A 21,772-nucleotide genomic window follows, 5' to 3' on the forward strand; every position below is an offset into this window, starting at 1 on the left:
TCTTCTACTTTTTCAGTGACACAAAGTTCAAGCTGCTTATCTAATTGGTGAAAATGCAATGTCTGTTTATCACACTCACTTTGACTATATATGTTGTAGCAATAGATTGTTTCTCGCATACGGCCATACCAGCCTGGGTACGCCCGATCTCGTCTGATTTCGGAAGCGAAGCAGGGTCGGGCCTGGTTTGTACTTGGATGGGAGACCGCCTGGGAATACCAGGTGCTGTAAGCATTTTGTCCACGAGGGTGTGCCCCTGCACTATTTCATCAGCAACACTGCCTTGTAGTAAGCATTTAATGATGAATTGACTAAATGCAGCTTCCTGCCTTTTTAATAGGATCAAATTTCCTTGTGTTTTCAATTAGCATCTGCCTTGTATTTATAAGACAAACAAGAATATTGTTGCTGAATGCAGCTTGTGTGTGCTTTGTGCTCCTTTGCCCTGTTCAAATGATGGAAGGAAATAAAGTTTGTATTTTATCCAACTACCTGTGCTAAAAAGTGATGGGAACAGTGTTTATAATTTCTTCTACTTTTTCAGTGACACAAAGTTCAAGCTGCTTATCTAATTGGTGAAAATGCAATGTCTGTTTATCAGACTCATTTTGACTATATATGTTGTAGCAAGAGATTGTTTCTCACTTACGGCCATACCAGCCTGGGTACGCCCGATCTCGTCTGATCTCGGAAGCTAAGCAGGGTCGGGCCTGGTTAGTACTTGGATGGGAGACCGCCTGGGAATACCAGGTGCTGTAAGCATTTTGTCCACGAGGGGGTGCTCTTGCACTATTTCATCAGCAACACTGCCTTGTATTAAGCATTTAATGATGAATTGACTAAATATCTGTTTTATCAGACTCACTTTGACTATATATGTTGTAGCAAGAGATTGTTTCTCGCTTACGGCCATACCAGCCTGGGTACGCCCGATCTCGTCTGATCTCGGAAGCAAAGCAGGGTCTGGCCTGGTTAGTACTTGGATGGGAGACCGCCTGGGAATACCAGGTGCTGTAAGCATTTTGTCCACGAGGGGGTGCTCTTGCACTATTTCATCAGCAACACTGCCTTGTATTAAGCATTTAATGATGAATTGACTAAATATCTGTTTTATCAGACTCACTTTGACTATATATGTTGTAGCAAGAGATTTTTTCTCGCTTACGGCCATACCATCCTGGGTACGCCCGATCTCGTCTGATCTCGGAAGCTAAGCAGGGTCGGGCCTGGTTAGTACTTGGATGGGAGACCGCCTGGGAATACCAGGTGCTGTAAGCATTTTGTCCACGAGGGTGTGCCCCTGCACTATTTCATCAGCAACACTGCCTTGTAGTAAGCATTTAATGATGAATTGACTAAATGCAGCTTCCTGCCTTTTTAATAGGATCAAATTTCCTTGTGTTTTCAATTAGCATCTGCCTTGTATTTATAAGACAAACAAGAATATTGTTGCTGAATGCAGCTTGTGTGTGCTTTGTGCTCCTTTGCCCTGTTCAAATGATGAAAGGAAATAAAGTTTGTATTTTATCCAACTACCTGTGCTAAAAAGTGATGGGAACAGTGTTTGTAATTTCTTCTACTTTTTCAGTGACACAAAGTTCAAGCTGCTTATCTAATTGGTGAAAATGCAATGTCTGTTTATCACACTCACTTTGACTATATATGTTGTAGCAAGAGATTGTTTCTCGCTTACGGCCATACCAGCCTCGGTACGCCCGATCTCGTCTGATCTCGGAAGCTAAGCAGGGTCGGGCCTGGTTAGTACTTGGATGGGAGACCGCCTGGGAATACCAGGTGCTGTAAGCATTTTGTCCACGAGGGTGTGCCCCTGCACTATTTCATCAGCAACACTGCCTTGTAGTAAGCATTTAATGATGAATTGACTAAATGCAGCTTCCTGCCTTTTTAATAGGATCAAATTTCCTTGTGTTTTCAATTAGCATCTGCCTTGTATTTATAAGACAAACAAGAATATTGTTGCTGAATGCAGCTTGTGTGTGCTTTGTGCTCCTTTGCCCTGTTCAAATGATGAAAGGAAATAAAGTTTGTATTTTATCCAACTACCTGTGCTAAAAAGTGATGGGAACAGTGTTTGTAATTTCTTCTACTTTTTCAGTGACACAAAGTTCAAGCTGCTTATCTAATTGGTGAAAGTTCAATGTCTGTTTATCACACTCACTTTGACTATATATGTTGTAGCAAGAGATTGTTTCTCGCTTACGGCCATACCAGCCTGGGTACGCCCGATCTCGTCTGATCTCGGAAGCGAAGCAGGGTCGGGCCTGGTTAGTACTTGGATGGGAGACCGCCTGGGAATACCAGGTGCTGTAAGCATTTTGTCCACGAGGGTGTGCCCCTGCACTATTTCATCAGCAACACTGCCTTGTAGTAAGCATTTAATGATGAATTGACTAAATGCAGCTTCCTGCCTTTTTAATAGGATCAAATTTCCTTGTGTTTTCAATTAGCATCTGCCTTGTATTTATAAGACAAACAAGAATATTGTTGCTGAATGCAGCTTGTGTGTGCTTTGTGCTCCTTTGCCCTGTTCAAATGATGAAAGGAAATAAAGTTTGTATTTTATCCAACTACCTGTGCTAAAAAGTGATGGGAACAGTGTTTATAATTTCTTCTACTTTTTCAGTGACACAAAGTTCAAGCTGCTTATCTAATTGGTGAAAATGCAATGTCTGTTTATCAGACTCATTTTGACTATATATGTTGTAGCAAGAGATTTTTTCTCGCTTACGGCCATACCAGCCTGGGTACGCCCGATCTCGTCTGATCTCGGAAGCTAAGCAGGGTCGGGCCTGGTTAGTACTTGGATGGGAGACCGCCTGGGAATACCAGGTGCTGTAAGCATTTTGTCCACGAGGGGGTGCTCTTGCACTATTTCATCAGCAACACTGCCTTGTATTAAGCATTTAATGATGAATTGACTAAATATCTGTTTTATCAGACTCACTTTGACTATATATGTTGTAGCAAGAGATTGTTTCTCGCTTACGGCCATACCATCCTGGGTACGCCCGATCTCGTCTGATCTCGGAAGCTAAGCAGGGTCGGGCCTGGTTAGTACTTGGATGGGAGACCGCCTGGGAATACCAGGTGCTGTAAGCATTTTGTCCACGAGGGTGTGCCCCTGCACTATTTCATCAGCAACACTGCCTTGTAGTAAGCATTTAATGATGAATTGACTAAATGCAGCTTCCTGCCTTTTTAATAGGATCAAATTTCCTTGTGTTTTCAATTAGCATCTGCCTTGTATTTATAAGACAAACAAGAATATTGTTGCTGAATGCAGCTTGTGTGTGCTTTGTGCTCCTTTGCCCTGTTCAAATGATGAAAGGAAATAAAGTTTGTATTTATCCAACTACCTGTGCTAAAAAGTGATGGGAACAGTGTTTGTAATTTCTTCTACTTTTTCAGTGACACAAAGTTCAAGCTGCTTATCTAATTGGTGAAAATGCAATGTCTGTTTATCACACTCACTTTGACTATATATGTTGTAGCAATAGATTGTTTCTCGCATACGGCCATACCAGCCTGGGTACGCCCGATCTCGTCTGATTTCGGAAGCGAAGCAGGGTCGGGCCTGGTTTGTACTTGGATGGGAGACCGCCTGGGAATACCAGGTGCTGTAAGCATTTTGTCCACGAGGGTGTGCCCCTGCACTATTTCATCAGCAACACTGCCTTGTAGTAAGCATTTAATGATAAATTGACTAAATGCAGCTTCCTGCCTTTTTAATAGGATCAAATTTCCTTGTGTTTTCAATTAGCATCTGCCTTGTATTTATAAGACAAACAAGAATATTGTTGCTGAATGCAGCTTGTGTGTGCTTTGTGCTCCTTTGCCCTGTTCAAATGATGGAAGGAAATAAAGTTTGTATTTTATCCAACTACCTGTGCTAAAAAGTGATGGGAACAGTGTTTATAATTTCTTCTACTTTTTCAGTGACACAAAGTTCAAGCTGCTTATCTAATTGGTGAAAATGCAATGTCTGTTTATCAGACTCATTTTGACTATATATGTTGTAGCAAGAGATTGTTTCTCGCTTACGGCCATACCAGCCTGGGTACGCCCGATCTCGTCTGATCTCGGAAGCTAAGCAGGGTCGGGCCTGGTTAGTACTTGGATGGGAGACCGCCTGGGAATACCAGGTGCTGTAAGCATTTTGTCCACGAGGGGGTGCTCTTGCACTATTTCATCAGCAACACTGCCTTGTATTAAGCATTTAATGATGAATTGACTAAATATCTGTTTTATCAGACTCACTTTGACTATATATGTTGTAGCAAGAGATTGTTTCTCGCTTACGGCCATACCAGCCTGGGTACGCCCGATCTCGTCTGATCTCGGAAGCAAAGCAGGGTCGGGCCTGGTTAGTACTTGGATGGGAGACCGCCTGGGAATACCAGGTGCTGTAAGCATTTTGTCCACAAGGGGGTGCTCTTGCACTATTTCATCAGCAACACTGCCTTGTATTAAGCATTTAATGATGAATTGACTAAATATCTGTTTTATCAGACTCACTTTGACTATATATGTTGTAGCAAGAGATTGTTTCTCGCTTACGGCCATACCATCCTGGGTACGCCCGATCTCGTCTGATCTCGGAAGCTAAGCAGGGTCGGGCCTGGTTAGTACTTGGATGGGAGACCGCCTGGGAATACCAGGTGCTGTAAGCATTTTGTCCACGAGGGTGTGCCCCTGCACTATTTCATCAGCAACACTGCCTTGTAGTAAGCATTTAATGATGAATTGACTAAATGCAGCTTCCTGCCTTTTTAATAGGATCAAATTTCCTTGTGTTTTCAATTAGCATCTGCCTTGTATTTATAAGACAAACAAGAATATTGTTGCTGAATGCAGCTTGTGTGTGCTTTGTGCTCCTTTGCCCTGTTCAAATGATGAAAGGAAATAAAGTTTGTATTTTATCCAACTACCTGTGCTAAAAAGTGATGGGAACAGTGTTTGTAATTTCTTCTACTTTTTCAGTGACACAAAGTTCAAGCTGCTTATCTAATTGGTGAAAATGCAATGTCTGTTTATCACACTCACTTTGACTATATATGTTGTAGCAAGAGATTGTTTCTCGCTTACGGCCATACCAGCCTGGGTACGCCCGATCTCGTCTGATCTCGGAAGCTAAGCAGGGTCGGGCCTGGTTAGTACTTGGATGGGAGACCGCCTGGGAATACCAGGTGCTGTAAGCATTTTGTCCACGAGGGTGTGCCCCTGCACTATTTCATCAGCAACACTGCCTTGTAGTAAGCATTTAATGATGAATTGACTAAATGCAGCTTCCTGCCTTTTTAATAGGATCAAATTTCCTTGTGTTTTCAATTAGCATCTGCCTTGTATTTATAAGACAAACAAGAATATTGTTGCTGAATGCAGCTTGTGTGTGCTTTGTGCTCCTTTGCCCTGTTCAAATGATGAAAGGAAATAAAGTTTGTATTTTATCCAACTACCTGTGCTAAAAAGTGATGGGAACAGTGTTTGTAATTTCTTCTACTTTTTCAGTGACACAAAGTTCAAGCTGCTTATCTAATTGGTGAAAGTTCAATGTCTGTTTATCACACTCACTTTGACTATATATGTTGTAGCAAGAGATTGTTTCTCGCTTACGGCCATACCAGCCTGGGTACGCCCGATCTCGTCTGATCTCGGAAGCGAAGCAGGGTCGGGCCTGGTTAGTACTTGGATGGGAGACCGCCTGGGAATACCAGGTGCTGTAAGCATTTTGTCCACGAGGGTGTGCCCCTGCACTATTTCATCAGCAACACTGCCTTGTATTAAGCATTTAATGATGAATTGACTAAATATCTGTTTTATCAGACTCACTTTGACTATATATGTTGTAGCAAGAGATTGTTTCTCGCATACGGCCATACCAGCCTGGGTACGCCCGATCTCGTCTGATTTCGGAAGCGAAGCAGGGTCGGGCCTGGTTAGTACTTGGCTGGGAGACCGCCTGGGAATACCAGGTGCTGTAAGCATTTTGTCCACGAGGGTGTGCCCCTGCACTATTTCATCAGCAACACTGCCTTGTAGTAAGCATTTAATGATGAATTGACTAAATGCAGCTTCCTGCCTTTTTAATAGGATCAAATTTCCTTGTGTTTTCAATTAGCATCTGCCTTGTATTTATAAGACAAACAAGAATATTGTTGCTGAATGCAGCTTGTGTGTGCTTTGTGCTCCTTTGCCCTGTTCAAATGATGAAAGGAAATAAAGTTTGTATTTTATCCAACTACCTGTGCTAAAAAGTGATGGGAACAGTGTTTGTAATTACTTCTACTTTTTCAGTGACACAAAGTTCAAGCTGCTTATCTAATTGGTGAAAATGCAATGTCTGTTTATCACACTCACTTTGACTATATATGTTGTAGCAAGAGATTGTTTCTCGCATACGGCCATACCAGCCTGGGTACGCCCGATCTCGTCTGATTTCGGAAGCGAAGCAGGGTCGGTCCTGGTTAGTACTTGGATGGGAATACCAGGTGCTGTAAGCATTTTGTCCACGAGGGTGTGCCCCTGCACTATTTCATCAGCAACACTGCCTTGTAGTAAGCATTTAATGATGAATTGACTAAATGCAGCTTCCTGCCTTTTTAATAGGATCAAATTTCCTTGTGTTTTCAATTAGCATCTGCCTTGTATTTATAAGACAAACAAGAATATTGTTGCTGAATGCAGCTTGTGTGTGCTTTGTGCTCCTTTGCCCTGTTCAAATGATGAAAGGAAATAAAGTTTGTATTTTATCCAACTACCTGTGCTAAAAAGTGATGGGAACAGTGTTTGTAATTTCTTCTACTTTTTCAGTGACACAAAGTTCAAGCTGCTTATCTAATTGGTGAAAATGCAATGTCTGTTTATCACACTCACTTTGACTATATATGTTGTAGCAAGAGATTGTTTCTTGCTTACGGCCATACCAGCCTGGGTACGCCCGATCTCATCTGATCTCGGAAGCGAAGCAGGGTCGGGCCTGGTTAGTACTTGGATGGGAGACCGCCTGGGAATACCAGGTGCTGTAAGCATTTTGTCCACGAGGGTGTGCCCCTGCACTATTTCATCAGCAACACTGCCTTGTAGTAAGCATTTAATGATGAATTGACTAAATGCAGCTTCCTGCCTTTTTAATAGGATCAAATTTCCTTGTGTTTTCAATTAGCATCTGCCTTGTATTTATAAGACAAACAAGAATATTGTTGCTGAATGCAGCTTGTGTGTGCTTTGTGCTCCTTTGCCCTGTTCAAATGATGAAAGGAAATAAAGTTTGTATTTTATCCAACTACCTGTGCTAAAAAGTGATGGGAACAGTGTTTGTAATTTCTTCTACTTTTTCAGTGACACAAAGTTCAAGCTGCTTATCTAATTGGTGAAAATGCAATGTCTGTTTATCACACTCACTTTGACTATATATGTTGTAGCAAGAGATTGTTTCTTGCTTACGGCCATACCAGCCTGGGTACGCCCGATCTCGTCTGATCTCGGAAGCGAAGCAGGGTCGGGCCTGGTTAGTACTTGGATGGGAGACCGCCTGGGAATACCAGGTGCTGTAAGCATTTTGTCCACGAGGGTGTGCCCCTGCACTATTTCATCAGCAACACTGCCTTGTAGTAAGCATTTAATGATGAATTGACTAAATGCAGCTTCCTGCCTTTTTAATAGGATCAAATTTCCTTGTGTTTTCAATTAGCATCTGCCTTGTATTTATAAGACAAACAAGAATATTGTTGCTGAATGCAGCTTGTGTGTGCTTTGTGCTCCTTTGCCCTGTTCAAATGATGAAAGGAAATAAAGTTTGTATTTTATCCAACTACCTGTGCTAAAAAGTGATGGGAACAGTGTTTATAATTTCTTCTACTTTTTCAGTGACACAAAGTTCAAGCTGCTTATCTAATTGGTGAAAATGCAATGTCTGTTTATCAGACTCATTTTGACTATATATGTTGTAGCAAGAGATTGTTTCTCGCTTACGGCCATACCAGCCTGGGTACGCCCGATCTTGTCTGATCTCGGAAGCTAAGCAGGGTCGGGCCTGGTTAGTACTTGGATGGGAGACCGCCTGGGAATACCAGGTGCTGTAAGCATTTTGTCCACGAGGGTGTGCCCCTGCACTATTTCATCAGCAACACTGCCTTGTAGTAAGCATTTAATGGTGAATTGACTAAATGCAGCTTCCTGCCTTTTTAATAGGATCAAATTTCCTTGTGTTTTCAATTAGCATCTGCCTTGTATTTATAAGACAAACAAGAATATTGTTGCTGAATGCAGCTTGTGTGTGCTTTGTGCTCCTTTGCCCTGTTCAAATGATGAAAGGAAATAAAGTTTGTATTTTATCCAACTACCTGTGCTAAAAAGTGATGGGAACAGTGTTTGTAATTTCTTCTACTTTTTCAGTGACACAAAGTTCAAGCTGCTTATCTAATTGGTGAAAATGCAATGTCTGTTTATCACACTCACTTTGACTATATATGTTGTAGCAAGAGTTTGTTTCTCGCTTACGGCCATACCAGCCTGGGTACGCCCGATCTCGTCTGATCTCGGAAGCTAAGCAGGGTCGGGCCTGGTTAGTACTTGGATGGGAGACCGCCTGGGAATACCAGGTGCTGTAAGCATTTTGTCCACGAGGGGTGCTCTTGCACTATTTCATCAGCAACACTGCCTTGTATTAAGCATTTAATGATGAATTGACTAAATATCTGTTTTATCAGACTCACTTTGACTATATATGTTGTAGCAAGAGATTGTTTCTCGCTTACGGCCATACCAGCCTGGGTACGCCCGATCTCGTCTGATCTCGGAAGCTAAGCAGGGTCGGGCCTGGTTAGTACTTGGATGGGAGACCGCCTGGGAATACCAGGTGCTGTAAGCATTTTGTCCACGAGGGGGTGCTCTTGCACTATTTCATCAGCAACACTGCCTTGTATTAAGCATTTAATGATGAATTGACTAAATATCTGTTTTATCAGACTCACTTTGACTATATATGTTGTAGCAAGAGATTGTTTCTCGCATACGGCCATACCAGCCTGGGTACGCCCGATCTCGTCTGATTTCGGAAGCGAAGCAGGGTCGGGCCTGGTTAGTACTTGGATGGGAATACCAGGTGCTGTAAGCATTTTGTCCACGAGGGTGTGCCCCTGCACTATTTCATCAGCAACACTGCCTTGTAGTAAGCATTTAATGATGAATTGACTAAATGCAGCTTCCTGCCTTTTTAATAGGATCAAATTTCCTTGTGTTTTCAATTAGCATCTGCCTTGTATTTATAAGACAAACAAGAATATTGTTGCTGAATGCAGCTTGTGTGTGCTTTGTGCTCCTTTGCCCTGTTCAAATGATGAAAGGAAATAAAGTTAGTATTTTATCCAACTACCTGTGCTAAAAAGTGATGGGAACAGTGTTTGTAATTTCTTCTACTTTTTCAGTGACACAAAGTTCAAGCTGCTTATCTAATTGGTGAAAATGCAATGTCTGTTTATCACACTCACTTTGACTATATATGTTGTAGCAAGAGATTGTTTCTTGCTTACGGCCATACCAGCCTGGGTACGCCCGATCTCATCTGATCTCGGAAGCGAAGCAGGGTCGGGCCTGGTTAGTACTTGGATGGGAGACCGCCTGGGAATACCAGGTGCTGTAAGCATTTTGTCCACGAGGGTGTGCCCCTGCACTATTTCATCAGCAACACTGCCTTGTAGTAAGCATTTAATGATGAATTGACTAAATGCAGCTTCCTGCCTTTTTAATAGGATCAAATTTCCTTGTGTTTTCAATTAGCATCTGCCTTGTATTTATAAGACAAACAAGAATATTGTTGCTGAATGCAGCTTGTGTGTGCTTTGTGCTCCTTTGCCCTGTTCAAATGATGAAAGGAAATAAAGTTTGTATTTTATCCAACTACCTGTGCTAAAAAGTGATGGGAACAGTGTTTATAATTTCTTCTACTTTTTCAGTGACACAAAGTTCAAGCTGCTTATCTAATTGGTGAAAATGCAATGTCTGTTTATCAGACTCATTTTGACTATATATGTTGTAGCAAGAGATTGTTTCTCGCTTACGGCCATACCAGCCTGGGTACGCCCGATCTCGTCTGATCTCGGAAGCTAAGCAGGGTCGGGCCTGGTTAGTACTTGGATGGGAGACCGCCTGGGAATACCAGGTGCTGTAAGCATTTTGTCCACGAGGGTGTGCCCCTGCACTATTTCATCAGCAACACTGCCTTGTAGTAAGCATTTAATGGTGAATTGACTAAATGCAGCTTCCTGCCTTTTTAATAGGATCAAATTTCCTTGTGTTTTCAATTAGCATCTGCCTTGTATTTATAAGACAAACAAGAATATTGTTGCTGAATGCAGCTTGTGTGTGCTTTGTGCTCCTTTGCCCTGTTCAAATGATGAAAGGAAATAAAGTTTGTATTTTATCCAACTACCTGTGCTAAAAAGTGATGGGAACAGTGTTTGTAATTTCTTCTACTTTTTCAGTGACACAAAATTCAAGCTGCTTATCTAATTGGTGAAAATGCAATGTCTGTTTATCACACTCACTTTGACTATATATGTTGTAGCAAGAGATTGTTTCTCCCATACGGCCATACCAGCCTGGGTACGCCCGATCTCGTCTGATTTTGGAAGCGAAGCAGGGTCGGGCCTGGTTAGTACTTGGCTGGGAGACCGCCTGGGAATACCAGGTGCTGTAAGCATTTTGTCCACGAGGGTGTGCCCCTGCACTATTTCATCAGCAACACTGCCTTGTAGTAAGCATTTAATGATGAATTGACTAAATGCAGCTTCCTGCCTTTTTAATAGGATCAAATTTCCTTGTGTTTTCAATTAGCATCTGCCTTGTATTTATAAGACAAACAAGAATATTGTTGCTGAATGCAGCTTGTGTGTGCTTTGTGCTCCTTTGCCCTGTTCAAATGATGAAAGGAAATAAAGTTTGTATTTTATCCAACTACCTGTGCTAAAAAGTGATGGGAACAGTGTTTGTAATTTCTTCTACTTTTTCAGTGACACAAAGTTCAAGCTGCTTATCTAATTGGTGAAAATGCAATGTCTGTTTATCACACTCACTTTGACTATATATGTTGTAGCAAGAGATTGTTTCTCGCATACGGCCATACCAGCCTGGGTACGCCCGATCTCGTCTGATTTCGGAAGCGAAGCAGGGTCGGGCCTGGTTAGTACTTGGATGGGAATACCAGGTGCTGTAAGCATTTTGTCCACGAGGGTGTGCCCCTGCACTATTTCATCAGCAACACTGCCTTGTAGTAAGCATTTAATGATGAATTGACTAAATGCAGCTTCCTGCCTTTTTAATAGGATCAAATTTCCTTGTGTTTTCAATTAGCATCTGCCTTGTATTTATAAGACAAACAAGAATATTGTTGCTGAATGCAGCTTGTGTGTGCTTTGTGCTCCTTTGCCCTGTTCAAATGATGAAAGGAAATAAAGTTTGTATTTTATCCAACTACCTGTGCTAAAAAGTGATGGGAACAGTGTTTGTAATTTCTTCTACTTTTTCAGTGACACAAAGTTCAAGCTGCTTATCTAATTGGTGAAAATGCAATGTCTGTTTATCACACTCACTTTGACTATATATGTTGTAGCAAGAGATTGTTTCTCGCTTACGGCCATACCAGCCTGGGTACGCCCGATCTCGTCTGATCTCGGAAGCGAAGCAGGGTCGGGCCTGGTTAGTACTTGGATGGGAGACCGCCTGGGAATACCAGGTGCTGTAAGCATTTTGTCCACGAGGGTGTGCCCCTGCACTATTTCATCAGCAACACTGCCTTGTAGTAAGCATTTAATGATGAATTGACTAAATGCAGCTTCCTGCCTTTTTAATAGGATCAAATTTCCTTGTGTTTTCAATTAGCATCTGCCTTGTATTTATAAGACAAACAAGAATATTGTTGCTGAATGCAGCTTGTGTGTGCTTTGTGCTCCTTTGCCCTGTTCAAATGATGAAAGGAAATAAAGTTTGTATTTTATCCAACTACCTGTGCTAAAAAGTGATGGGAACAGTGTTTGTAATTTCTTCTACTTTTTCAGTGACACAAAGTTCAAGCTGCTTATCTAATTGGTGAAAATGCAATGTCTGTTTATCACACTCACTTTGACTATATATGTTGTAGCAAGAGATTGTTTCTCGCTTACGGCCATACCAGCCTGGGTACGCCCGATCTCGTCTGATCTCGGAAGCGAAGCAGGGTCGGGCCTGGTTAGTACTTGGATGGGAGACCGCCTGGGAATACCAGGTGCTGTAAGCATTTTGTCCACGAGGGTGTGCCCCTGCACTATTTCATCAGCAACACTGCCTTGTAGTAAGCATTTAATGATGAATTGACTAAATGCAGCTTCCTGCCTTTTTAATAGGATCAAATTTCCTTGTGTTTTCAATTAGCATCTGCCTTGTATTTATAAGACAAACAAGAATATTGTTGCTGAATGCAGCTTGTGTGTGCTTTGTGCTCCTTTGCCCTGTTCAAATGATGAAAGGAAATAAAGTTTGTATTTTATCCAACTACCTGTGCTAAAAAGTGATGGGAACAGTGTTTGTAATTTCTTCTACTTTTTCAGTGACACAAAGTTCAAGCTGCTTATCTAATTGGTGAAAATGCAATGTCTGTTTATCACACTCACTTTGACTATATATGTTGTAGCAAGAGATTGTTTCTCGCTTACGGCCATACCAGCCTGGGTACGCCCGATCTCGTCTGATCTCGGAAGCGAAGCAGGGTCGGGCCTGGTTAGTACTTGGATGGGAGACCGCCTGGGAATACCAGGTGCTGTCAGCATTTTGTCCACGAGGGTGTGCCCCTGCACTATTTCATCAGCAACACTGCCTTGTAGTAAGCATTTAATGATGAATTGACTAAATGCAGCTTCCTGCCTTTTTAATAGGATCAAATTTCCTTGTGTTTTCAATTAGCATCTGCCTTGTATTTATAAGACAAACAAGAATATTGTTGCTGAATGCAGCTTGTGTGTGCTTTGTGCTCCTTTGCCCTGTTCAAATGATGAAAGGAAATAAAGTTTGTATTTTATCCAACTACCTGTGCTAAAAAGTGATGGGAACAGTGTTTGTAATTTCTTCTACTTTTTCAGTGACACAAAGTTCAAGCTGCTTATCTAATTGGTGAAAATGCAATGTCTGTTTATCACACTCACTTTGACTATATATGTTGTAGCAAGAGATTGTTTCTCGCTTACGGCCATACCAGCCTGGGTACGCCCGATCTCGTCTGATCTCGGAAGCGAAGCAGGGTCGGGCCTGGTTAGTACTTGGATGGGAGACCGCCTGGGAATACCAGGTGCTGTAAGCATTTTGTCCACGAGGGGGTGCTCTTGCACTATTTCATCAGCAACACTGCCTTGTATTAAGCATTTAATGATGAATTGACTAAATATCTGTTTTATCAGACTCACTTTGACTATATATGTTGTAGCAAGAGATTGTTTCTCGCTTACGGCCATACCATCCTGGGTACGCCCGATCTCGTCTGATCTCGGAAGCTAAGCAGGGTCGGGCCTGGTTAGTACTTGGATGGGAGACCGCCTGGGAATACCAGGTGCTGTAAGCATTTTGTCCACGAGGGGGTGCTCTTGCACTATTTCATCAGCAACACTGCCTTGTATTAAGCATTTAATGATGAATTGACTAAATATCTGTTTTATCAGACTCACTTTGACTATATATGTTGTAGCAAGAGATTGTTTCTCGCTTACGGCCATACCATCCTGGGTACGCCCGATCTCGTCTGATCTCGGAAGCTAAGCAGGGTCGGGCCTGGTTAGTACTTGGATGGGAGACCGCCTGGGAATACCAGGTGCTGTAAGCATTTTGTCCACGAGGGGGTGCTCTTGCACTATTTCATCAGCAACACTGCCTTGTATTAAGCATTTAATGATGAATTGACTAAATATCTGTTTTATCAGACTCACTTTGACTATATATGTTGTAGCAAGAGATTGCTTCTCGCTTACGGCCATATCAGCCTGGGTACGCCCGATCTCGTCTGATCTCGGAAGCTAAGCAGGGTCTGGCCTGGTTAGTACTTGGATGGGAGACCGCCTGGGAATACCAGGTGCTGTAAGCATTTTGTCCACGAGGGTGTGCCCCTGCACTATTTCATCAGCAACACTGCCTTGTAGTAAGCATTTAATGATGAATTGACTAAATGCAGCTTCCTGCCTTTTTAATAGGATCAAATTTCCTTGTGTTTTCAATTAGCATCTGCCTTGTATTTATAAGACAAACAAGAATATTGTTGATGAATGCAGCTTGTGTGTGCTTTGTGCTCCTTTGCCCTGTTCAAATGATGAAAGGAAATAAAGTTTGTATTTTATCCAACTACCTGTGCTAAAAAGTGATGGGAACAGTGTTTGTAATTTCTTCTACTTTTTCAGTGACACAAAGTTCAAGCTGCTTATCTAATTGGTGAAAATGCAATGTCTGTTTATCACACTCACTTTGACTATATATGTTGTAGCAAGAGATTGTTTCTCGCTTACGGCCATACCAGCCTGGGTACGCCCGATCTCGTCTGATCTCGGAAGCTAAGCAGGGTCGGGCCTGGTTAGTACTTGGATGGGAGACCGCCTGGGACTACCAGGTGCTGTAAGCATTTTGTCCACGAGGGTGTGCCCCTGCACTATTTCATCAGCAACACTGCCTTGTAGTAAGCATTTAATGATGAATTGACTAAATGCAGCTTCCTGCCTTTTTAATAGGATCAAATTTCCTTGTGTTTTCAATTAGCATCTGCCTTGTATTTATAAGACAAACAAGAATATTGTTGCTGAATGCAGCTTGTGTGTGCTTTGTGCTCCTTTGCCCTGTTCAAATGATGAAAGGAAATAAAGTTTGTATTTTATCCAACTACCTGTGCTAAAAAGTGATGGGAACAGTGTTTGTAATTTCTTCTACTTTTTCAGTGACACAAAGTTCAAGCTGCTTATCTAATTGGTGAAAATGCAATGTCTGTTTATCACACTCACTTTGACTATATATGTTGTAGCAAGAGATTGTTTCTCGCTTACGGCCATACCAGCCTGGGTACGCCCGATCTCGTCTGATCTCGGAAGCGAAGCAGGGTCGGGCCTGGTTAGTACTTGGATGGGAGACCGCCTGGGAATACCAGGTGCTGTAAGCATTTTGTCCACGAGGGTGTGCCCCTGCACTATTTCATCAGCAACACTGCCTTGTAGTAAGCATTTAATGATGAATTGACTAAATGCAGCTTCCTGCCTTTTTAATAGGATCAAATTTCCTTGTGTTTTCAATTAGAAATCTGCCTTGTATTTATAAGACAAACAAGAATATTGTTGCTGAATGCAGCTTGTGTGTGCTTTGTGCTCCTTTGCCCTGTTCAAATGATGAAAGGAAATAAAGTTTGTATTTTATCCAACTACCTGTGCTAAAAAGTGATGGGAACAGTGTTTATAATTTCTTCTACTTTTTCAGTGACACAAAGTTCAAGCTGCTTATCTAATTGGTGAAAATGCAATGTCTGTTTATCAGACTCATTTTGACTATATATGTTGTAGCAAGAGATTGTTTCTCGCTTACGGCCATACCAGCCTGGGTACGCCCGATCTCGTCTGATCTCGGAAGCTAAGCAGGGTCGGGCCTGGTTAGTACTTGGATGGGAGACCGCCTGGGAATACCAGGTGCTGTAAGCATTTTGTCCACGAGGGTGTGCCCCTGCACTATTTCATCAGCAACACTGCCTTGTAGTAAGCATTTAATGATGAATTGACTAAATGCAGCTTCCTGCCTTTTTAATAGGATCAAATTTCCTTGTGTTTTCAATTAGCATCTGCCTTGTATTTATAAGACAAACAAGAATATTGTTGCTGAATGCAGCTTGTGTGTGCTTTGTGCTCCTTTGCCCTGTTCAAATGATGAAAGGAAATAAAGTTTGTATTTTATCCAACTACCTGTGCTAAAAAGTGATGGGAACAGTGTTTGTAATTTCTTCTACTTTTTCAGTGACACAAAGTTCAAGCTGCTTATCTAATTGGTGAAAATCCAATGTCTGTTTATCACACTCACTTTGACTATATATGTTGTAGCAAGAGATTGTTTCTCGCTTACGGCCATACCAGCCTGGGTACGCCCGATCTCGTCTGATCTCGGAAGCGAAGCAGGGTCGGGCCTTGTTAGTACTTGGATGGGAGACCGCCTGGGAATACCAGGTGCTGTAAGCATTTTGTCCACGAGGGTGTGCCCCTGCACTATTTCATCAGCAACACTGCCTTGTAGTAAGCATTTAATGATGAATTGACTAAATGCAGCTTCCTGCCTTTTTAATAGGATCAAATTTCCTTGTGTTTTCAATTAGCATCTGCCTTGTATTTATAAGACAAACAAGAATATTGTTGCTGAATGCAGCTTGTGTGTGCTTTGTGCTCCTTTGCCCTGTTCAAATGATGAAAGGAAATAAAGTTTGTATTTTATCCAACTACCTGTGCTAAAAAGTGATGGGAACAGTGTTTGTAATTTCTTCTACTTTTTCAGTGACACAAAGTTCAAGCTGCTTATCTAATTGGTGAAAATGCAATGTCTGTTTATCACACTCACTTTGACTATATATGTTGTAGCAAGAGATTGTTTCTCGCTTACGGCCATACCAGCCTGGGTACGCCCGATCTCGTCTGATCTCGGAAGCGAAGCAGGGTCGGGCCTTGTTAGTACTTGGATGGGAGACCGCCTGGGAATACCAGGTGCTGTAAGCATTTTGTCCACGAGGGTGTGCCCCTGCACTATTTCATCAGCAACACTGCCTTGTAGTAAGCATTTAATGATGAATTGACTAAATGCAGCTTCCTGCCTTTTTAATAGGATCAAATTTCCTTGTGTTTTCAATTAGCATCTGCCTTGTATTTATAAGACAAACAAGAATATTGTTGCTGAATGCAGCTTGTGTGTGCTTTGTGCTCCTTTGCCCTGTTCAAATGATGAAAGGAAATAAAGTTTGTATTTTATCCAACTACCTGTGCTAAAAAGTGATGGGAACAGTGTTTATAATTTCTTCTACTTTTTCAGTGACACAAAGTTCAAGCTGCTTATCTAATTGGTGAAAATGCAATGTCTGTTTATCACACTCACTTTGACTATATATGTTGTAGCAAGAGATTGTTTCTCGCTTACGGCCATACCAGCCTGGGTACGCCCGATCTCGTCTGATCTCGGAAGCGAAGCAGGGTCGGGCCTGGTTAGTACTTGGATGGGAGACCGCCTGGGAATACCAGGTGCTGTAAGCATTTTGTCCACGAGGGTGTGCCCCTGCACTATTTCATCAGCAACACTGCCTTGTAGTAAGCATTTAATGATGAATTGACTAAATGCAGCTTCCTGCCTTTTTAATAGGATCAAATTTCCTTGTGTTTTCAATTAGCATCTGCCTTGTATTTATAAGACAAACAAGAATATTGTTGCTGAATGCAGCTTGTGTGTGCTTTGTGCTCCTTTGCCCTGTTCAAATGATGAAAGGAAATAAAGTTTGTATTTTATCCAACTACCTGTGCTAAAAAGTGATGGGAACAGTGTTTGTAATTTCTTCTACTTTTTCAGTGACACAAAGTTCAAGCTGCTTATCTAATTGGTGAAAATCCAATGTCTGTTTATCACACTCACTTTGACTATATATGTTGTAGCAAGAGATTGTTTCTCGCTTACGGCCATACCAGCCTGGGTACGCCCGATCTCGTCTGATCTCGGAAGCGAAGCAGGGTCGGGCCTTGTTAGTACTTGGATGGGAGACCGCCTGGGAATACCAGGTGCTGTAAGCATTTTGTCCACGAGGGTGTGCCCCTGCACTATTTCATCAGCAACACTGCCTTGTAGTAAGCATTTAATGATGAATTGACTAAATGCAGCTTCCTGCCTTTTTAATAGGATCAAATTTCCTTGTGTTTTCAATTAGCATCTGCCTTGTATTTATAAGACAAACAAGAATATTGTTGCTGAATGCAGCTTGTGTGTGCTTTGTGCTCCTTTGCCCTGTTCAAATGATGAAAGGAAATAAAGTTTGTATTTTATCCAACTACCTGTGCTAAAAAGTGATGGGAACAGTGTTTGTAATTTCTTCTACTTTTTCAGTGACACAAAGTTCAAGCTGCTTATCTAATTGGTGAAAATGCAATGTCTGTTTATCACACTCACTTTGACTATATATGTTGTAGCAAGAGATTGTTTCTCGCTTACGGCCATACCAGCCTGGGTACGCCCGATCTCGTCTGATCTCGGAAGCGAAGCAGGGTCGGGCCTTGTTAGTACTTGGATGGGAGACCGCCTGGGAATACCAGGTGCTGTAAGCATTTTGTCCACGAGGGTGTGCCCCTGCACTATTTCATCAGCAACACTGCCTTGTAGTAAGCATTTAATGATGAATTGACTAAATGCAGCTTCCTGCCTTTTTAATAGGATCAAATTTCCTTGTGTTTTCAATTAGCATCTGCCTTGTATTTATAAGACAAACAAGAATATTGTTGCTGAATGCAGCTTGTGTGTGCTTTGTGCTCCTTTGCCCTGTTCAAATGATGAAAGGAAATAAAGTTTGTATTTTATCCAACTACCTGTGCTAAAAAGTGATGGGAACAGTGTTTATAATTTCTTCTACTTTTTCAGTGACACAAAGTTCAAGCTGCTTATCTAATTGGTGAAAATGCAATGTCTGTTTATCACACTCACTTTGACTATATATGTTGTAGCAAGAGATTGTTTCTCGCTTACGGCCATACCAGCCTGGGTACGCCCGATCTCGTCTGATCTCGGAAGCGAAGCAGGGTCGGGCCTGGTTAGTACTTGGATGGGAGACCGCCTGGGAATACCAGGTGCTGTAAGCATTTTGTCCACGAGGGTGTGCCCCTGCACTATTTCATCAGCAACACTGCCTTGTAGTAAGCATTTAATGATGAATTGACTAAATGCAGCTTCCTGCCTTTTTAATAGGATCAAATTTCCTTGTGTTTTCAATTAGCATCTGCCTTGTATTTATAAGACAAACAAGAATATTGTTGCTGAATGCAGCTTGTGTGTGCTTTGTGCTCCTTTGCCCTGTTCAAATGATGAAAGGAAATAAAGTTTGTATTTTATCCAACTACCTGTGCTAAAAAGTGATGGGAACAGTGTTTGTAATTTCTTCTACTTTTTCAGTGACACAAAGTTCAAGCTGCTTATCTAATTGGTGAAAATCCAATGTCTGTTTATCACACTCACTTTGACTATATATGTTGTAGCAAGAGATTGTTTCTCGCTTACGGCCATACCAGCCTGGGTACGCCCGATCTCGTCTGATCTCGGAAGCGAAGCAGGGTCGGGCCTTGTTAGTACTTGGATGGGAGACCGCCTGGGAATACCAGGTGCTGTAAGCATTTTGTCCACGAGGGTGTGCCCCTGCACTATTTCATCAGCAACACTGCCTTGTAGTAAGCATTTAATGATGAATTGACTAAATGCAGCTTCCTGCCTTTTTAATAGGATCAAATTTCCTTGTGTTTTCAATTAGCATCTGCCTTGTATTTATAAGACAAACAAGAATATTGTTGCTGAATGCAGCTTGTGTGTGCTTTGTGCTCCTTTGCCCTGTTCAAATGATGAAAGGAAATAAAGTTTGTATTTTATCCAACTACCTGTGCTAAAAAGTGATGGGAACAGTGTTTGTAATTTCTTCTACTTTTTCAGTGACACAAAGTTCAAGCTGCTTATCTAATTGGTGAAAATGCAATGTCTGTTTATCACACTCACTTTGACTATATATGTTGTAGCAAGAGATTGTTTCTCGCTTACGGCCATACCAGCCTGGGTACGCCCGATCTCGTCTGATCTCGGAAGCGAAGCAGGGTCGGGCCTTGTTAGTACTTGGATGGGAGACCGCCTGGGAATACCAGGTGCTGTAAGCATTTTGTCCACGAGGGTGTGCCCCTGCACTATTTCATCAGCAACACTGCCTTGTAGTAAGCATTTAATGATGAATTGACTAAATGCAGCTTCCTGCCTTTTTAATAGGATCAAATTTCCTTGTGTTTTCAATTAGCATCTGCCTTGTATTTATAAGACAAACAAGAATATTGTTGCTGAATGCAGCTTGTGTGTGCTTTGTGCTCCTTTGCCCTGTTCAAATGATGAAAGGAAATAAAGTTTGTATTTTATCCAACTACCTGTGCTAAAAAGTGATGGGAACAGTGTTTATAATTTCTTCTACTTTTTCAGTGACACAAAGTTCAAGCTGCTTATCTAATTGGTGAAAATGCAATGTCTGTTTATCACACTCACTTTGACTATATATGTTGTAGCAAGAGATTGTTTCTCGCTTACGGCCATACCAGCCTGGGTACGCCCGATCTCGTCTGATCTCGGAAGCGAAGCAGGGTCGGGCCTGGTTAGTACTTGGATGGGAGACCGCCTGGGAATACCAGGTGCTGTAAGCATTTTGTCCACGAGGGTGTGCCCCTGCACTATTTCATCAGCAACACTGCCTTGTAGTAAGCATTTAATGATGAATTGACTAAATGCAGCTTCCTGCCTTTTTAATAGGATCAAATTTCCTTGTGTTTTCAATTAGCAACTGCCTTGTATTTATAAGACAAACAAGAATATTGTTGCTGAATGCAGCTTGTGTGTGCTTTGTGCTCCTTTGCCCTGTTCAAATGATGAAAGGAAATAAAGTTTGTATTTTATCCAACTACCTGTGCTAAAAAGTGATGGGAACAGTGTTTATAATTTCTTCTACTTTTTCAGTGACACAAAGTTCAAGCTGCTTATCTAATTGGTGAAAATGCAATGTCTGTTTATAAGACTCATTTTGACTATATATGTTGTAGCAAGAGATTGTTTCTCGCTTACGGCCATACCAGCCTGGGTACGCCCGATCTCGTCTGATCTCGGAAGCTAAGCAGGGTCGGGCCTGGTTAGTACTTGGATGGGAGACCGCCTGGGAATACCAGGTGCTGTAAGCATTTTGTCCACGAGGGGGTGCTCTTGCACTATTTCATCAGCAACACTGCATTGTATTAAGCATTTAATGATGAATTGACTAAATATCTGTTTTATCAGACTCACTTTGACTATATATGTTGTAGCAAGAGATTGTTTCTCGCTTACGGCCATACCAGCCTGGGTACGCCCGATCTCGTCTGATCTCGGAAGCGAAGCAGGGTCGGGCCTGGTTAGTACTTGGATGGGAGACCGCCTGGGAATACCAGGTGCTGTAAGCATTTTGTCCACGAGGGTGTGCCCCTGCACTATTTCATCAGCAACACTGCCTTGTAGTAAGCATTTAATGATGAATTGACTAAATGCAGCTTCCTGCCTTTTTAATAGGATCAAATTTCCTTGTGTTTTCAATTAGCATCTGCCTTGTATTTATAAGACAAACAAGAATATTGTTGCTGAATGCAGCTTGTGTGTGCTTTGTGCTCCTTTGCCCTGTTCAAATGATGAAAGGAAATAAAGTTTGTATTTTATCCAACTACCTGTGCTAAAAAGTGATGGGAACAGTGTTTATAATTTCTTCTACTTTTTCAGTGACACAAAGTTCAAGCTGCTTATCTAATTGGTGAAAATGCAATGTCTGTTTATAAGACTCATTTTGACTATATATGTTGTAGCAAGAGATTGTTTCTCGCTTACGGCCATACCAGCCTGGGTACGCCCGATCTCGTCTGATCTCGGAAGCTAAGCAGGGTCGGGCCTGGTTAGTACTTGGATGGGAGACCGCCTGGGAATACCAGGTGCTGTAAGC

General features: G+C 41.9%; 44 non-coding genes and 4 pseudogenes across 44 annotated transcripts in view; all 48 read left to right on the forward strand.

The window, feature by feature from the left end:
- The first annotated feature begins 115 nt into the window (after positions 1 to 115).
- Positions 116 to 234, forward strand: LOC145870449 (5S ribosomal RNA). The gene has a single exon (XR_014386445.1). It is a non-coding gene; the product is annotated as a 5S ribosomal RNA (ribosomal RNA).
- Positions 235 to 643: 409 nt separating this feature from the next.
- On the forward strand, positions 644 to 762 carry LOC145875611 (5S ribosomal RNA). Its single transcript, XR_014391256.1, has one exon. It is a non-coding gene; the product is annotated as a 5S ribosomal RNA (ribosomal RNA).
- A 139-nt stretch (positions 763 to 901) lies between these two features.
- Positions 902 to 1,020, forward strand: LOC145869850 (5S ribosomal RNA). Its single transcript, XR_014385846.1, has one exon. It is a non-coding gene; the product is annotated as a 5S ribosomal RNA (ribosomal RNA).
- A 139-nt stretch (positions 1,021 to 1,159) lies between these two features.
- On the forward strand, positions 1,160 to 1,278 carry LOC145869776 (5S ribosomal RNA). The gene has a single exon (XR_014385772.1). It is a non-coding gene; the product is annotated as a 5S ribosomal RNA (ribosomal RNA).
- Positions 1,279 to 1,687: 409 nt separating this feature from the next.
- On the forward strand, positions 1,688 to 1,806 carry LOC145868250 (5S ribosomal RNA). Its single transcript, XR_014384245.1, has one exon. It is a non-coding gene; the product is annotated as a 5S ribosomal RNA (ribosomal RNA).
- Positions 1,807 to 2,215: 409 nt separating this feature from the next.
- LOC145875262 (5S ribosomal RNA) lies at positions 2,216 to 2,334 on the forward strand. The gene has a single exon (XR_014390896.1). It is a non-coding gene; the product is annotated as a 5S ribosomal RNA (ribosomal RNA).
- Positions 2,335 to 2,743: 409 nt separating this feature from the next.
- LOC145874492 (5S ribosomal RNA) lies at positions 2,744 to 2,862 on the forward strand. The gene has a single exon (XR_014390128.1). It is a non-coding gene; the product is annotated as a 5S ribosomal RNA (ribosomal RNA).
- A 139-nt stretch (positions 2,863 to 3,001) lies between these two features.
- On the forward strand, positions 3,002 to 3,120 carry LOC145869887 (5S ribosomal RNA). The gene has a single exon (XR_014385883.1). It is a non-coding gene; the product is annotated as a 5S ribosomal RNA (ribosomal RNA).
- Positions 3,121 to 3,528: 408 nt separating this feature from the next.
- Positions 3,529 to 3,647, forward strand: LOC145870450 (5S ribosomal RNA). Its single transcript, XR_014386446.1, has one exon. It is a non-coding gene; the product is annotated as a 5S ribosomal RNA (ribosomal RNA).
- A 409-nt stretch (positions 3,648 to 4,056) lies between these two features.
- LOC145874493 (5S ribosomal RNA) lies at positions 4,057 to 4,175 on the forward strand. The gene has a single exon (XR_014390129.1). It is a non-coding gene; the product is annotated as a 5S ribosomal RNA (ribosomal RNA).
- Positions 4,176 to 4,314: 139 nt separating this feature from the next.
- Positions 4,315 to 4,433, forward strand: LOC145875512 (5S ribosomal RNA). Its single transcript, XR_014391148.1, has one exon. It is a non-coding gene; the product is annotated as a 5S ribosomal RNA (ribosomal RNA).
- A 139-nt stretch (positions 4,434 to 4,572) lies between these two features.
- On the forward strand, positions 4,573 to 4,691 carry LOC145869995 (5S ribosomal RNA). Its single transcript, XR_014385991.1, has one exon. It is a non-coding gene; the product is annotated as a 5S ribosomal RNA (ribosomal RNA).
- Positions 4,692 to 5,100: 409 nt separating this feature from the next.
- Positions 5,101 to 5,219, forward strand: LOC145874494 (5S ribosomal RNA). The gene has a single exon (XR_014390130.1). It is a non-coding gene; the product is annotated as a 5S ribosomal RNA (ribosomal RNA).
- A 409-nt stretch (positions 5,220 to 5,628) lies between these two features.
- LOC145875263 (5S ribosomal RNA) lies at positions 5,629 to 5,747 on the forward strand. Its single transcript, XR_014390897.1, has one exon. It is a non-coding gene; the product is annotated as a 5S ribosomal RNA (ribosomal RNA).
- Positions 5,748 to 5,886: 139 nt separating this feature from the next.
- LOC145870379 (5S ribosomal RNA) lies at positions 5,887 to 6,005 on the forward strand. Its single transcript, XR_014386375.1, has one exon. It is a non-coding gene; the product is annotated as a 5S ribosomal RNA (ribosomal RNA).
- Positions 6,006 to 6,414: 409 nt separating this feature from the next.
- Positions 6,415 to 6,521, forward strand: LOC145871023 (uncharacterized; annotated as a pseudogene).
- Positions 6,522 to 6,930: 409 nt separating this feature from the next.
- Positions 6,931 to 7,049, forward strand: LOC145874700 (5S ribosomal RNA). Its single transcript, XR_014390336.1, has one exon. It is a non-coding gene; the product is annotated as a 5S ribosomal RNA (ribosomal RNA).
- Positions 7,050 to 7,458: 409 nt separating this feature from the next.
- Positions 7,459 to 7,577, forward strand: LOC145875265 (5S ribosomal RNA). The gene has a single exon (XR_014390899.1). It is a non-coding gene; the product is annotated as a 5S ribosomal RNA (ribosomal RNA).
- Positions 7,578 to 7,986: 409 nt separating this feature from the next.
- Positions 7,987 to 8,105, forward strand: LOC145868318 (5S ribosomal RNA). The gene has a single exon (XR_014384313.1). It is a non-coding gene; the product is annotated as a 5S ribosomal RNA (ribosomal RNA).
- Positions 8,106 to 8,514: 409 nt separating this feature from the next.
- Positions 8,515 to 8,633, forward strand: LOC145874495 (5S ribosomal RNA). The gene has a single exon (XR_014390131.1). It is a non-coding gene; the product is annotated as a 5S ribosomal RNA (ribosomal RNA).
- A 138-nt stretch (positions 8,634 to 8,771) lies between these two features.
- On the forward strand, positions 8,772 to 8,890 carry LOC145874496 (5S ribosomal RNA). The gene has a single exon (XR_014390132.1). It is a non-coding gene; the product is annotated as a 5S ribosomal RNA (ribosomal RNA).
- A 139-nt stretch (positions 8,891 to 9,029) lies between these two features.
- LOC145871020 (uncharacterized) lies at positions 9,030 to 9,136 on the forward strand (annotated as a pseudogene).
- Positions 9,137 to 9,545: 409 nt separating this feature from the next.
- On the forward strand, positions 9,546 to 9,664 carry LOC145874702 (5S ribosomal RNA). Its single transcript, XR_014390338.1, has one exon. It is a non-coding gene; the product is annotated as a 5S ribosomal RNA (ribosomal RNA).
- Positions 9,665 to 10,073: 409 nt separating this feature from the next.
- LOC145874497 (5S ribosomal RNA) lies at positions 10,074 to 10,192 on the forward strand. Its single transcript, XR_014390133.1, has one exon. It is a non-coding gene; the product is annotated as a 5S ribosomal RNA (ribosomal RNA).
- A 409-nt stretch (positions 10,193 to 10,601) lies between these two features.
- Positions 10,602 to 10,720, forward strand: LOC145870923 (uncharacterized; annotated as a pseudogene).
- Positions 10,721 to 11,129: 409 nt separating this feature from the next.
- Positions 11,130 to 11,236, forward strand: LOC145871021 (uncharacterized; annotated as a pseudogene).
- A 409-nt stretch (positions 11,237 to 11,645) lies between these two features.
- LOC145875266 (5S ribosomal RNA) lies at positions 11,646 to 11,764 on the forward strand. Its single transcript, XR_014390900.1, has one exon. It is a non-coding gene; the product is annotated as a 5S ribosomal RNA (ribosomal RNA).
- A 409-nt stretch (positions 11,765 to 12,173) lies between these two features.
- Positions 12,174 to 12,292, forward strand: LOC145875267 (5S ribosomal RNA). The gene has a single exon (XR_014390901.1). It is a non-coding gene; the product is annotated as a 5S ribosomal RNA (ribosomal RNA).
- Positions 12,293 to 12,701: 409 nt separating this feature from the next.
- On the forward strand, positions 12,702 to 12,820 carry LOC145868894 (5S ribosomal RNA). Its single transcript, XR_014384889.1, has one exon. It is a non-coding gene; the product is annotated as a 5S ribosomal RNA (ribosomal RNA).
- A 409-nt stretch (positions 12,821 to 13,229) lies between these two features.
- On the forward strand, positions 13,230 to 13,348 carry LOC145875268 (5S ribosomal RNA). Its single transcript, XR_014390902.1, has one exon. It is a non-coding gene; the product is annotated as a 5S ribosomal RNA (ribosomal RNA).
- A 139-nt stretch (positions 13,349 to 13,487) lies between these two features.
- LOC145870106 (5S ribosomal RNA) lies at positions 13,488 to 13,606 on the forward strand. Its single transcript, XR_014386102.1, has one exon. It is a non-coding gene; the product is annotated as a 5S ribosomal RNA (ribosomal RNA).
- A 139-nt stretch (positions 13,607 to 13,745) lies between these two features.
- Positions 13,746 to 13,864, forward strand: LOC145870217 (5S ribosomal RNA). The gene has a single exon (XR_014386213.1). It is a non-coding gene; the product is annotated as a 5S ribosomal RNA (ribosomal RNA).
- A 139-nt stretch (positions 13,865 to 14,003) lies between these two features.
- LOC145869908 (5S ribosomal RNA) lies at positions 14,004 to 14,122 on the forward strand. Its single transcript, XR_014385904.1, has one exon. It is a non-coding gene; the product is annotated as a 5S ribosomal RNA (ribosomal RNA).
- A 409-nt stretch (positions 14,123 to 14,531) lies between these two features.
- LOC145869117 (5S ribosomal RNA) lies at positions 14,532 to 14,650 on the forward strand. The gene has a single exon (XR_014385114.1). It is a non-coding gene; the product is annotated as a 5S ribosomal RNA (ribosomal RNA).
- Positions 14,651 to 15,059: 409 nt separating this feature from the next.
- On the forward strand, positions 15,060 to 15,178 carry LOC145875269 (5S ribosomal RNA). Its single transcript, XR_014390903.1, has one exon. It is a non-coding gene; the product is annotated as a 5S ribosomal RNA (ribosomal RNA).
- A 410-nt stretch (positions 15,179 to 15,588) lies between these two features.
- LOC145874498 (5S ribosomal RNA) lies at positions 15,589 to 15,707 on the forward strand. The gene has a single exon (XR_014390134.1). It is a non-coding gene; the product is annotated as a 5S ribosomal RNA (ribosomal RNA).
- A 409-nt stretch (positions 15,708 to 16,116) lies between these two features.
- Positions 16,117 to 16,235, forward strand: LOC145869727 (5S ribosomal RNA). Its single transcript, XR_014385723.1, has one exon. It is a non-coding gene; the product is annotated as a 5S ribosomal RNA (ribosomal RNA).
- A 409-nt stretch (positions 16,236 to 16,644) lies between these two features.
- On the forward strand, positions 16,645 to 16,763 carry LOC145869728 (5S ribosomal RNA). Its single transcript, XR_014385724.1, has one exon. It is a non-coding gene; the product is annotated as a 5S ribosomal RNA (ribosomal RNA).
- Positions 16,764 to 17,172: 409 nt separating this feature from the next.
- Positions 17,173 to 17,291, forward strand: LOC145875270 (5S ribosomal RNA). The gene has a single exon (XR_014390904.1). It is a non-coding gene; the product is annotated as a 5S ribosomal RNA (ribosomal RNA).
- Positions 17,292 to 17,700: 409 nt separating this feature from the next.
- Positions 17,701 to 17,819, forward strand: LOC145869729 (5S ribosomal RNA). The gene has a single exon (XR_014385725.1). It is a non-coding gene; the product is annotated as a 5S ribosomal RNA (ribosomal RNA).
- Positions 17,820 to 18,228: 409 nt separating this feature from the next.
- Positions 18,229 to 18,347, forward strand: LOC145869730 (5S ribosomal RNA). Its single transcript, XR_014385726.1, has one exon. It is a non-coding gene; the product is annotated as a 5S ribosomal RNA (ribosomal RNA).
- Positions 18,348 to 18,756: 409 nt separating this feature from the next.
- Positions 18,757 to 18,875, forward strand: LOC145875271 (5S ribosomal RNA). The gene has a single exon (XR_014390905.1). It is a non-coding gene; the product is annotated as a 5S ribosomal RNA (ribosomal RNA).
- Positions 18,876 to 19,284: 409 nt separating this feature from the next.
- On the forward strand, positions 19,285 to 19,403 carry LOC145869731 (5S ribosomal RNA). Its single transcript, XR_014385727.1, has one exon. It is a non-coding gene; the product is annotated as a 5S ribosomal RNA (ribosomal RNA).
- Positions 19,404 to 19,812: 409 nt separating this feature from the next.
- LOC145869732 (5S ribosomal RNA) lies at positions 19,813 to 19,931 on the forward strand. The gene has a single exon (XR_014385728.1). It is a non-coding gene; the product is annotated as a 5S ribosomal RNA (ribosomal RNA).
- A 409-nt stretch (positions 19,932 to 20,340) lies between these two features.
- Positions 20,341 to 20,459, forward strand: LOC145875272 (5S ribosomal RNA). Its single transcript, XR_014390906.1, has one exon. It is a non-coding gene; the product is annotated as a 5S ribosomal RNA (ribosomal RNA).
- A 409-nt stretch (positions 20,460 to 20,868) lies between these two features.
- Positions 20,869 to 20,987, forward strand: LOC145874499 (5S ribosomal RNA). Its single transcript, XR_014390135.1, has one exon. It is a non-coding gene; the product is annotated as a 5S ribosomal RNA (ribosomal RNA).
- Positions 20,988 to 21,126: 139 nt separating this feature from the next.
- On the forward strand, positions 21,127 to 21,245 carry LOC145875273 (5S ribosomal RNA). The gene has a single exon (XR_014390907.1). It is a non-coding gene; the product is annotated as a 5S ribosomal RNA (ribosomal RNA).
- A 409-nt stretch (positions 21,246 to 21,654) lies between these two features.
- Positions 21,655 to 21,772, forward strand: part of LOC145874500 (5S ribosomal RNA) — a 119-nt gene continuing 1 nt past the window's right edge. Inside the window, exon 1 of the ribosomal RNA XR_014390136.1 lies at positions 21,655 to 21,772. This exon is cut by the window's right edge and continues 1 nt beyond it. This is a non-coding gene — a ribosomal RNA (5S ribosomal RNA).

This window comes from Salmo salar, unplaced genomic scaffold (assembly GCF_965601325.2).
Source record: "Salmo salar unplaced genomic scaffold, fSalSal1 ptg000293l, whole genome shotgun sequence".
NCBI lineage: Eukaryota > Metazoa > Chordata > Actinopteri > Salmoniformes > Salmonidae > Salmo > Salmo salar.